Consider the following 13,060-nt stretch of genomic DNA (forward strand, 5'->3'; position numbering starts at 1 on the left):
ATCCCAAAGGTTCTGTACAGCTGTAATCAGACAACCCAACATTTGTCCCATCCAGATATTTATATCCCACTTAAGACACTCCTCCTTCTCTTCAATCCTTCTTATGTTTAACAGGAAAAGAGTAACAAGATCCCGAACCCTTATTACTCCCTTCAGGTGACCTGTCCTCACCTCCTGACCTCAACCCCTCCTTCACCTAATCCACAGATGTCCATCTGTCTCCCCTGTATCAACACGGTGCTCCCGTCCACCCAACACATTCCAACACATCCCACAGCTATCTGTCCTTCTACAGAGAACCCTTAACTTTCTCCTTTGATTCTATCTATCATTTATTTAATATTGCAATGTTCAAAATGTCGAACCCAACAATACATATGAACTGCAATCATTTCTGTAAACAGTAAAGCTTTTTAGATTTTCTCACGCCGTCCCTTATCGCACTTCTTTCGTGTGAAGTTGTCTAATGTCCTCTTGTTGGCTGCCTGCGCTGCTTCAAGCAACAGTTTGGGTGTTACGGTGCGTCCCTTTCGGAAGGTTAAGCATTGCACCTGTCTACCATTACTAGACCTCAACTTCTCAAAGTATTGCTGTACAGGACTTCGCCACAGATGCCGCTTGCCTTTCTCTGCCATTTTTCCCACGGTTAACGACAATGACGTGCGGAACGCAAATCATTTTAAAGATGCATATCTCCTAACACATATCTTGTTTCAAAGATGCATATCTCACCTCCCGAGTGGCGCAGTGGTCTAAGGCACTGCATCGCAGTGCTAGCTAGCTGTGCCACTAGAGATTCTGCGTTTGAGTCCCAGGCTCTGTCGCAGGCCGGGCACAGTGCACGCTGACACGGTCGACAGGTGTACAGTGTTTCCTCTGACACATTGGTGCAGGTGGCTTCTGCAGGTGGGCATTGTGTCAAGAAGCAGTGCAGCTTGGTTGTGTTTTGGAGGACGCACGGCCCTTGACCTTCACCTCTCCCGAGTCCGTACAGGAGTTGCAGCGATGAGACAAGACTGTATCTACCAATTGGACACCACAAAATTGGGGATAAAAAAAAAAAAAGATGCATATCTTATAATGCGTTAGGTATATGTTTAGTTTAAATGTTTCCCTTTATGATGAAAAAAAAAATTCTTAGCCTTAACGTCCCTATTTTGTGTAGACGTTTAAAAAGTGGAAACACCTAGTTAATACATCTCCTCTCAATGAAGTAAAATACCAAAACTAACCAAAAAGAAGTGAAATAAGAGCGGAGGAGGATAGAGAGGTGGATGCAGAGATGGGGAGAAGGGGGAGGTGGATAGAGAGGGGGAGGTGGATAGAGAGGGGGAGGTGGATAGAGAGGGGGAGGTGGATAGAGAGGGGGAGGTGGATAGAGAGGTGGAGAGGGGGAAGTGGATAGAGCGATGGAGAGAGGTGGAGAGGTAGAGAGAGACAAGGAGAGAGAGTGATGGAGGGAGAGGTGGAGAGAGAGAGAGGTCGAGGTGGAGTTTTGAGTTTTTATAAAATCTTTATTTTAAACTAAAGTATTAACACAAATATTGGTACACTGCCTTTTCAGAAATTACACAACATGTGTCCTTCCTACTTAAATAAGCATGTAAAAAACGAATACATTCAAATAAAAAATAATTTACATTCAACTTATTACGTCAACAAAAAATAGTTTCCTCCACAAAAAATATCGCTCCTTCATAAGTCCTCTTCTCCTCAAACAAGTCCCATCTTTTACAGCCGAGAAGAACTCAAAATCCACTTTTATTCTCGCTTTGACTAATCCTTAAAAAACACGTCTTACATCCTTACTATATCCCTCATCTATCTTATTTTTCCTACTCAGAATAATTGACATTTTAGCTTGACCCAAAATAAAATGTAACGGTTGACATTTTCTCTTCTGTTGCTTACTATATTGAAACCCTAAAATAAAAACAGTGTTATTGAAAATCTCCCCTACAGCTGTAAACAAAGACTCCAGTATTTCAAAGAAGCTTTATCCTCTCACACCCCATAAAACAGTGAAAAATTGTTTATCTTATATTACAAAAAGGACATCCATCTCCAACATCTGAGTTAATGTAGATACAAAAGCATTAACTGCAATGATGCCATGCATCACCCCCCAATACATATCACCAGTCCCCTTTAGTAACGGTGGCTTGTACAGTGTTCTCCATGCTGGCTTTACCTTGTCATCATCACCCTCCATTACATATCACCAGTCCCCTGTACAGTGTTCTCCATGCTGGCTTTACCTTGTCATCATCACCCTCCATTACATATCACCAGTCCCGTTTAGTAACGGTGGCTTGTACAGTGTTCTCCATGCTGGCTTTACCTTGTCATCAAGGCCAAGTTTTACCCTCAAAGGAGTGTATTTTCTATTTTTCATTGTATCTTTATATAAAACGTTGACACACCCCCTATATAACTCCTTCCCATTCACCTCATCCAAACCCACCTCTTCCAACCCTTTCAAACCCAGTACTAAAGCCTTTCTGTCTGACTCTGTGATATTGGGTGTAATCCCTAGTCTTAGAAATGGGGCATCTTCATCTGGTGTCTTTTTGTAGTCTCTTGAGCATAATCGCCTCTTCTGCTGACAGATCCTTCCTGCAACTTCCCAGCAGTTTTCCGACAATCCTTTTTTCGACCTCACCCCCAAATGTTCAGCAATTTCTGGGTTTGTCAAACCTGCCCATGTTATTTTTGACATCAGAAACCTTGCTGATTCAATAAACAATTCACCTTCAGGAAAGAAAACTGTTATATTATATTCCTGCATATATTTAATCCGTTTTGTCAAATTCAGAAATTGAAGTGTCTTTTCAATCCCATACCTCCCTTCCACCCCATTTCTCTCGCTATTTTGTTGTGACGCATCAGAAGTCTCACTCTCGCTATCATCCCCAGAAGAAAACTCTGTCTCTACAACCTGTTTTATCCTCAACTGATTTATCATCTCTACCATCCTCTTAGAATTAGAACCTTCATCACCCCTTAAATTCTTCCTCTTCTTCCTCTGTACTTAGAACACAGCTGCATCATTTTCCATTGTTTCACTCTCCTCTTGAACTCCCATTTCGTTCTCCAGCACACCCTCAACGACCTCCCTCGCAGTCTCACCTACTGCCCTCCCTGCCCTCTTTTCCCTGCTCTACCACAACAACCGCCATAGTCACATTGCTCTACTTTCCTATTTCTCCCACCACATCTGCCCACCTTCTCCCTTCACCTCAACCCTTAGCATGTTCATCCCTTCTCAGCGGTGCTTTATCTGCACCAGCGCTAGAGCTGCTACCGGGCTCTGCACGCTCATTCTCTGGACAATTACGCTCCAGAATCCCCTCTCTTCCACACCCAAAGCATTTCATTGATTCAGTAGAAGCGTAGAACACATAATCAAACCCATCAATTTTTGAAACTGAACGCTAAATTCATTTTGTCAGTATCCTTCTTTAAAATCATGTGCACTTGTCTCCTATGAGATGCGACATGTTTCAGCAAAGGCGATTTGCATCCAAAAATAAAAATGTTTACTGTAGAAACAAGTTGTCCATGAGGAGATACCTCTCGCTCCAACACTTCATCTCTAACAAATGGAGGCACATTAGAAAGTATAACTTTCTTGGCCAGATTCATAAGAAGATGTACCGACGTCTGTGTCTCCCGCAACACAACACCACTCTACCAACTATTGTATTCCCCTTTTCAATAGAATCTAAGAATATTACCACAGTGCTATTCATCCTTGAGGCTGATTTTACTTGCAATAAAATGCAAATGAATTACTTAAAAATCATACAATGTGATTTTCTGGATTTTTGTTTTAGATTCCGTCTCTCACAGTTGAAGTGTACCTATGATAAAAATTACAGACCTCTACATGCTTTGTAAGTAGGAAAACCTGCAAAATCAGCAGTGTATCAAATACTTGTTCTCCCCACTGTATTCATACACACCGAAACCCAATAGGGTGAAACGAATTCCAGTCGCTCCCATAATCGCTCCTGCTTCCCGACTCACTCTCAGCATGCACTCCAACGAGAGAGAGAGAGAGAAAGAGAAAGAGAAAGAGAAAGAGAAAGAGAAAGAGAAAGAGAAAGAGAGAGAGAGAGAGCTGGCTGATCTAACAAAGGAGGTGAAAGAGCTCCAAAAAGACAGGCAGAGCAGTAATAATGATCTGACTACACTAAGAGAGGAGCTGCAGGAGAGAAAGAGAACAGAGGACAGGCTGCAGGAGAGAAAGAGAACAGAGGACAGGCTGCATGAGAGAAAGAGAACAGAGGACAGGCTGCAGGAGAGAAAGAGAACAGAGGACAGACTGCAGGAGAGAAAGAGAACAGAGTACAGGCTGCAGGAGAGAAAGAGAACAGAGGACAGACTGCAGGAGAGAAAGAGAACAGAGGACAGGCTGCATGAGAGAAAGAGAACAGAGGACAGGCTGCAGGAGAGAAAGAGAACAGAGGACAGACTGCAGGAGAGAAAGAGAACAGAGTACAGGCTGCAGGAGAGAAAGAGAACAGAGGACAGACTGCAGGAGAGAAAGAGAACAGAGGACAGACTGCAGGAGAGAAAGAGAACAGAGGACAGGCTGCAGGAGAGAAAGAGAACAGAGGACAGGCTGCAGGAGAGAAAGAGAACAGAGGACAGGCTGCAGGAGAGAAAGAGAACAGAGAACAGCTAGATCACCACTCTATGACCTGTCCTCACACAGCAGAGGAGCCCACCTCAACCAGTCGGGCCTCCCCAGACCTGTCCTCACACAGCAGAGGAGCCCACCTCAACCAGTTGGGCCTCCCCAGCCCTGTCCTCACACAGCAGAGGAGCCCACCTCAACCCTCCCTAACCCTGCCATCCCACCCTCAATCTCTATGACCATGTTCACCTATACAGGGAGACAGTCCCCATCTTTACTAAGACTATCGAGGACATCGCTTTAAACCGCAGCCCAACCTCTCAACCCAGGAACAGTGGAGAAATCTCCATCCCGAGATCACCGAGACAACACCCCGGACCAGCATCCTGATCCCCCCAGCCACGACCACAGCACCACCGACCTCAATGCCCAACCCAGCCTAGCTTCAGACCCACCCAGACCCACCCAAATATGCATATTTGCATAAGATACCTTAGATAACTGAGGTTGTTCCCTCCAGAATCCCCTTTCCTAGGTGTAAACTTGATTGTGTTCGCCCTGGATAGATCTCTACTGAGGTTCAGTTTCACATGGTAGCATTTTGCTCTAGTCTAGGGGAGGTAGATGCAGCCTTCCAACAGGGGGAAGGCCAGCTTAGGGGTATTAGCTTAGCTTATTTTGTTGTTGCACGCTGACCATGTGATCGTACTAACATTCATTCTGATTACTATGAGTACGCCTAATTCACATAATCTAGGCTGCTCCGCGTGCTTTATCGGCTGGAACGTGAAAGGAATTAACCAGGTGATCAAGCCTAGCCGAGTGGATGCCTCGTCCTTAAGTCCAGACATTGTTTTTCTCCAAGAGGCCCATCTCCGGGTCCAGCGACCATGATAAACTAAAGAGAGGATGGGTAGACCAAATATATATCAGAAAAGACACCCTGTTTGTCTCCTCCAAAGTCATTTCAGATACTGATGGGCACACAGGTTATTCTGGCTAACCTCTATGGCTAACCTCTATGGTCCTAACTGGGATTCTCTCTGACCTCATCGTAACACTTCCTGACCTTAACTCTCATCATTTGATATTGGGCGGAGATTTCAATTGTGTATTGCATCCAAGTCTAGACAGATCCAGACCGAAGCCCAACATGGTAATTTCAAAATCAGTCGCAGTAATCAACTCATTTTTAGAATCCTAGAATTTGTCTGATCCATGGAGGAGGAGCTATCACACTGCTAAACTCCTTTCTCTCCAGTCCACCGCTCACACTCTAGAATTAACTATTTCCTCCTAGACAATACAATTCTTCCTTTTGTAACTAATAACCAATATCATAGCATCGTTATCTCAGACCATAGCCCTGTCCAGCTAGATATCTGCTTTCCAGAGTGTACTGTGTCACAAAGCTCGTGGTGACTTGACCCACTACTACTATCCTGTAAATGTAAAAAAATACATATCAACTCACATTGATGTCTTTTTACAGATTAACTGCAACGTGGACGTGACTCATTCTACTGTGTGGGAGACATTAAAAGCATATCTAAGGTGCAAAATGATTTCATACACAGCGTGTATCGCACCAAACGCTTATCAAAGCTATCTCAACTCATTCTAGATGTGGACAACAGATATGCCTCTTCTCTGACTCCTGAACTCAACAAAGAGAGACTGTCAAATTCCGATTGCTACACCAATCTTTCCACCAAACAAATGGAGCAGCTTCTGTTTAAGTTGAGGCAAAAATGATATGAACGCTGCTAGCAGCACCATACCTAAAATCTGTGTTGCAGCTTCTACCTATCCCCCAAAAAAATTAACAATCAATTTAAGCATTTATATTCTGCTCTTTACTCGTCAGAAGGCTCTTCCTGACACATCTCGTATGCATTTCTAGACAATCTAGACATCCCCTACCTCAATTCACATGAACAAACCAACATGGATGCCTCAATAAATGATGATGAAGCTACTTTAGCAATCCAGTCCATGCAGAGTGGTAAAGCCCCTGGGCCTGATGGCTTCCCTATTGCATTTTATAAAGCATTCTCCTCTAAATTATCCCCTATCCTCAGCTCAATGTACAATGAAATCCTTTCTAGTCAGAAACTGCCACAGACACTCACTAAGGTCCTCTCGTGCCGTTTAGAGACAGTGATGCCTAATATAATTCACTCACCAAACCAGATTTATCTCAGGTACGAAATCTTTCTATAATATGCGCCAGCTATTTAATGTTCTCTGCTCTGCCCACTCAACTCTACAGCCAGAGGTTGTCATCTCTCTTGATGCTGAAGACCTTTGAATACAATCTCTCCTGGACAACTTTTTAGCCTTAACATTAACATTCTCCTACAGCCATTTGTAACATACACTTTATAGTTGACAAATTAGCATTCTTGGCTAATCTAAGGAAACATAAGAGGAAACCAAAAATAATAGACAATGAAAGATGGTTTGATAATGATTGGAGAAATGAGGAATTGACTACCCAAAATGGTGATGTGGTGAAATCACTTAGCAAACCTCTACAGAACTATAACAAAGAGCCCAGAGCAAATCAAATCAAATCCAATTTTATTTGTCACATATACATGGTTAGCAGATGTTAATGCGAGTGTAGCGAAATGCTTGTGCTTCTAGTTCCGATAATGCAATAATAACCAACGAGTAATCTAGCTAACAATTCCAAAACTACTACCTTATACACACAAGTGTAAAGGGATAAAGAATATGTACATAAAGATATATGAATGAGTGATGGTACAGAGCGGCATAGGCAAGATGCAGTAGATGGTATCGAGTACAGTATATACATATGAGATGAGTATGTAAACAAAGTGGCATAGTTTAAAGTGGCTAGTGATATATTTTACATCAATTTCCATCAATTCCCATTATTAAAGTGGCTGGAGTTGAGTCAGTGTGTTGGCAGCAGCCACTCAATGTTAGTGGTGGCTGTTTAACAGTCTGATGGCCTTGAGATAGAAGCTGTTTTTCAGTCTCTCGGTCCCAGCTTTGATCCACCTGTACTGACCTCGCCTTCTGGATGATAGCGGGGTGAACAGGCAGTAGCTCGGGTGGTTGTTGTCCTTGATGATCTTTATGGCCTTCCTGTGACATCGGGTGGTGTAGGTGTCCTGTAGGGCAGGTAGTTTGCCCCCGGTGATGCGTTGTACAGACCTCACTACCCTCTGGAGAGCCTTACGGTTGTGGGCGGAGCAGTTGCCGTACCAGGCGGTGATACAGCCCGACAGGATGCTCTCGATTGTGCATCTGTAGAAGTTTGTGAGTGCTTTTGGTGACAAGCCGAATTTCTTCAGCCTCCTGAGGTTGAAGAGGCGCTGCTGCGCCTTCTTCACGATGCTGTCTGTGTGGGTGGACCAATTCAGTTTGTCTGTGATGTGTACGCCGAGGAACTTAAAACTTACTACCCTCTCCACTACTGTTCCATCGATGTGGATAGGGGGGGTGTTCCCTCTGCTGTTTCCTGAAGTCCACAATCATCTCCTTAGTTTTGTTGACGTTGAGTGTGAGGTTATTTTCCTGACACCACACTCCGAGGGCCCTCACCTCCTCCCTGTAGGCCGTCTCGTCGTTGTTGGTAATCAAGCCTACCACTGTTGTGTCGTCCGCAAACTTGATGATTGAGTTGGAGGCGTGTGTGGCCATGCAGTCGTGGGTGAACAGGGAGTACAGGAGAGGGCTCAGAACGCACCCTTGTGGGGCCCCAGTGTTGAGGATCAGCGGGATGGAGATGTTGTTACCTACCCTCACCACCTGGGGGCGGTCCGTCAGGACGTTCAGTACCCAGTTGCACAGGGCGGGGTCGAGACCCACGGTCTCGAGCTTGATGACGAGTTTGGAGGGTACTATGGTGTTAAATGCTGAGCTGTAGTCGATGAACAGCATTCTCACATAGGTATTCCTCTTGTCCAGATGGGTTAGGGCAGTGTGCAGTGTGGTTGAGATTGCATCGTCTGTGGACCTATTTGGGCGGTAAGCAAATTGGAGTGGGTCTAGGGTGTCAGGTAGGGTGGAGGTGATATGGTCCTTGACTAGTCTCTCAAAGCACTTCATGATGACAAGATATACAAGAACAATTACACATTACCTTAAATCAGCAGTCAAAGACTATCAGAATCTTGTGGATACCCCAATTACAGAAGAAGAATTATTGGAAAAACTATGCACTCTCCAACCCCAAAAAATCCTGTGGTGCTGATGGTATTTTAAATTAAATTATCAAATATACAGACCACAAATTCAAACGGGCTATACTCAAACTCAACATTATCCTCACTGCAGGTATTTTCTACAATATTTGGAACCAAAGATTGATCACACCAATCCATAAAAATGGAGACAAATTTGACCCAAATAATTAGAGGAATTTGCGTTAACAGCAACTTGGGGAAAATTCTCTGCAGTATCCTAAATAGTAAACTACGTCATTTCCTTGACGAACACAACGTCCTGAGCAGAAGCCAGATTGGATTTTTAACAAATTATCGCACATCAAACCACCAATACCCTCCACACTCTAATTGACAAACAAGTAAACCAAAACAAAATCAAGAAAACATTTGATTCAATTTGGCACAAAGGTCTTTTTTATAAACTAATACAAAGTGTCATTGGAGGGAAAAAATATGACGTTATTAAATCAATGTACACTAAAAACAAATGTGGTTAAAATTGGCAACAAGCAAACAGACTTCTTCTCTCAGGGATGTGGAGTGAAACAGGGCTGCCCAATAAGTCCAACACTATTTAACATCTACATTAATGAATTGGCAAAAACATTAGAAGAATCGGCAGCACCTGGTATCATCCTACACAACACTGAAATCAAGTGTCTACTGTACGCAGATGACCTGGTGCTGCTGTCTCCCACTAAGGAGTTACAGTAGCACCTAGATCGTCTTCACAGGTTCTGTCAGACCTGGGCTCTGACCATTAACCTAAAAAAAACAAATATAATGATATTCCAAAAAAGGTCCGGAAATCAGGATGACAAATAGAAATTCTATTTGGACACAGTTCTATTAGAACACACCAAAAACAAAGCAAGAAGAGCATTCTATGCTATTAAAAGTAACATTAAACTGAAATTCTAATTAGAATCTAGTTCAAAATGTTCCAATCAGTTATAGAACCAATTGCTTTATACGGCAGCAAAGTATGGGGTCCACTCTCTAACAATGAATTTACCAAATGGGACAAACATCCAATTGAAATACTGCGTGTAGAGTTTTGCCAGACTGTATTGGAAGTGCAAAGTAAACCTCCAAATAATGTATGTAAAGCAGAATTGGGCCAAACCCCCTTTATTCTAATAGAAAAAAAGAGTCATCACATTTTAGAACCATCTAAAAACAAGTGACCCGAGAACACTCCATCACACAGCTCTATAATGTCAAGAAATGAAACAAGATAAATGTCCCTCAGCCAGCTGGTTCTGAGGCTCAGTTCACTAACCCAAACCAAACCCATAGAGACTCAAGGCATCACACAGAACATCTGGCCCAACCAAATCATCACCAAGCAAAAATAAAAATATATCACCTATTGGAAGGACACCACAAACAACCAAAGTAAATGTTAATGCTATTTGTCTCTCAACAGACAGTACATGGTGGCAGACTATCTGATCACTGTGACTGTTAGAAAACTGAGGAAAACACTGACTAGGTACAGACTCAGTGAGCACAGTTTGGCTATAGAGACCGGTCGTTACAGGCAAACCTGGCTGCCCAGAGAGGACAGGCTGTGCTCACTCTGCTCCAGGGAAGAGGTAGAGACAGAGCTGCATTTCCTATTCCTATTACACTGTGAATACTCATACCTAAGATAATATTAATTTCCCAAAATTATAGTTCAGTACAAAGAATTTGAAACTATAAAAGATTAGAAATATTATATTTATTGGGTGAAAAGCCTAAATGAGAGAGGTAGAGAGAGGTGGAGAGAGAGGTGGTGATTGAGGTGGAGCAAGAGAGAGGTAGAGAGAGAAAGAGGTGGAGAGAGAGAGGTGGAGAGAGAGGTAGACGATACTTAAACTCTTTAACATCATCCTTAGCTCTGGCATCTTCCCCAATATTTGGAACCAAGAAATGATCACCCCAATCCACAGAAGTAGAGACACATTTGACCCCAATAACTTCCATGGGATATGTATCAACAGCAACATTGGGAAAATCCTCTGCATTATAATTAACAGCACACTAGTTTATTTCCTCAGTGAAAACAATGTACTGAGCAAATGTCAAATTGGCTTTTTACCCAATTATTTTGGCAGCCAAATATGTGTCCTCCTGCCACAACCTGAGGGACAGCCAGTGAAAAGTGCAATGTAATGTCAATAATATTTCCCGTTTAGTTTTGGCTTTCATACCATGTCATGTGGCTTCTCAGTCATGTTGAGACTGGTCTACTGCTATTGCTTTAATGTATTATTATTCTCATTAATATTGTTGTTGTAGTTGCTGTTAATGGTAATACCATTTCCACTACTACTACTATTATTATTGCTGTTGGTCCCACCATTTTTGCTATATGTATGCATTGACAGTGTACAGTTGAGTCGGAATTTTACATACACTTAGGTCGGAGCCATTAAAACTTGTTTTTCAACCACTACACACATTTCTTGTTAACAAACTATAGTTTTGGCAAGTCGGTTACAACATCTACTTTGTGTATGAAACAAGTCATTTTTCCAACTATTGTTTACAGACAGATTATTTCTCCCTATCACAATTCCAGTGAGTCAGAAGTGTACATACACTAAGTTGACTGTGCCTTTAAACAGCTTGGAAAATTCCAGAAAATTAGGTCATGGCTTTAGAAGCTTCTGATAACCTAATTGACATAATTTGAGTCAATTGGAGGTGTACCTGTGGATGCATTTCAAGGCCCACCTTCAAACTCAGTGCCTCTTTGCTTGACATCATGGGAAAATCAAAAGAAATCAGCCAAGACCTCGGAAAAAAAATTGTAGACCTCCACAAGTGTGGTTCATCCTTGGGAGCAATTTCCAAATGCCTGAAGCTACCACGTTCATCTGTACAAACAGTAGTACGCAAGTATAAACATCATGGGACCACGCAGCCGTCACACCGCTCAGGAAGGAGATGCGTTCTGTCTCCTAGAGATGAACGTACTTTCAGTGCAAAAAGTGCAAATTAATTCCAGAAACAACAACAAAGGACCTTGTGAAGATGCTGGAGGAAACAGGTACAAAAGTATCTATATCCACATTCAAATAAGTCCTATATTGACTGTGAGCGGTCCAAGTAATTTGGTGTCACTCTAAAGCGGAAAGGTGGAATAAACGAGTTAGGAGTAAGTTTTCTGGATTGAACACAGTTCCCTATTGAGGGATTTCTGTCAATACAAACACTCCAACACAATCAATGAGAATCTCCCAAGGAAAAACACACATCTTCTTCTTTAGATGGAACAGGAACACAAGACGATTATCTTTAAACTAGAACAAAAACCACAGGTTTGACTTTGTCTTAATGGTTCTTCGTGGATAGCTCCCCTCTCTTGGTGTCCATCCTCCAGAGATAGTTTATCTTCTTCCTCTCCCCTCTTCGCTGGTTCCCTCCTCCCTCTTGTAGGGAAAAGAGAATAAGTCATTAGTACCGTCAGCTGTGCTTAATTAATTGCCTCTGGTCACATTGACTCACATGCCTTGTTGGGCTACTATCCGTGAGCCCAGCCTGCCCTTCCACATACCTTCCCCATCAGGACCGGAGGGTCGTGCGCCAGACGCACTGTCTTGGTCAAGTTGGGACAGCGCATCTGCATTCTCGTTCCTCGATCCGGCCCTGTGGATGACATGGAAAGAGAAAGATTGTAAAGCAAGAAAGCATCTGTGTCTCCTGACCCCTCCTTTCTCAGCCTCCAGTATTTATGCTGCAGTAGTTTATGTGTCGGGGGGCTAGGGTCAGTTTGTTATATCTGGAGTACTTCTCCTGTCCTATTCGGTGTCCTGTGTGAATCTAACTGTGCGTTCTCTAATTCTCTCTTTCTCTCTCTCGGAGGACCTGAGCCCTAGGACCATGCCCCAGGACTACCTGACATGATGACTCCTTGCTGCCACCAGTCCACCTGGCTGTGCTGCTGCTCCAGTTTCTTTCAACTGTTCTGCCTTATTATTATTCGACCATGCTGGTCATTTATGAACATTTGAACATCTTGACCATGTTCTGTTATAATCTCCACCCGGCACAGCCAGAAGAGGACTGGCCACCCCACATAGCCTGGTTCCTCTCTAAGTTTCTTCCTAGGTTTTGGCCTTTCTAGGGAGTTTTTCCTAGCCACCGTGCTTCTACACCTGCATTGCTTGCTGTTTGGGGTTTTAGGCTGGGTTTCTGTACAGCACTTTGAGATATCAGCTGA

This window comes from Oncorhynchus mykiss, chromosome 29 (assembly GCF_057628025.1).
Source record: "Oncorhynchus mykiss isolate SJ-2025 chromosome 29, ASM5762802v1, whole genome shotgun sequence".
NCBI lineage: Eukaryota > Metazoa > Chordata > Actinopteri > Salmoniformes > Salmonidae > Oncorhynchus > Oncorhynchus mykiss.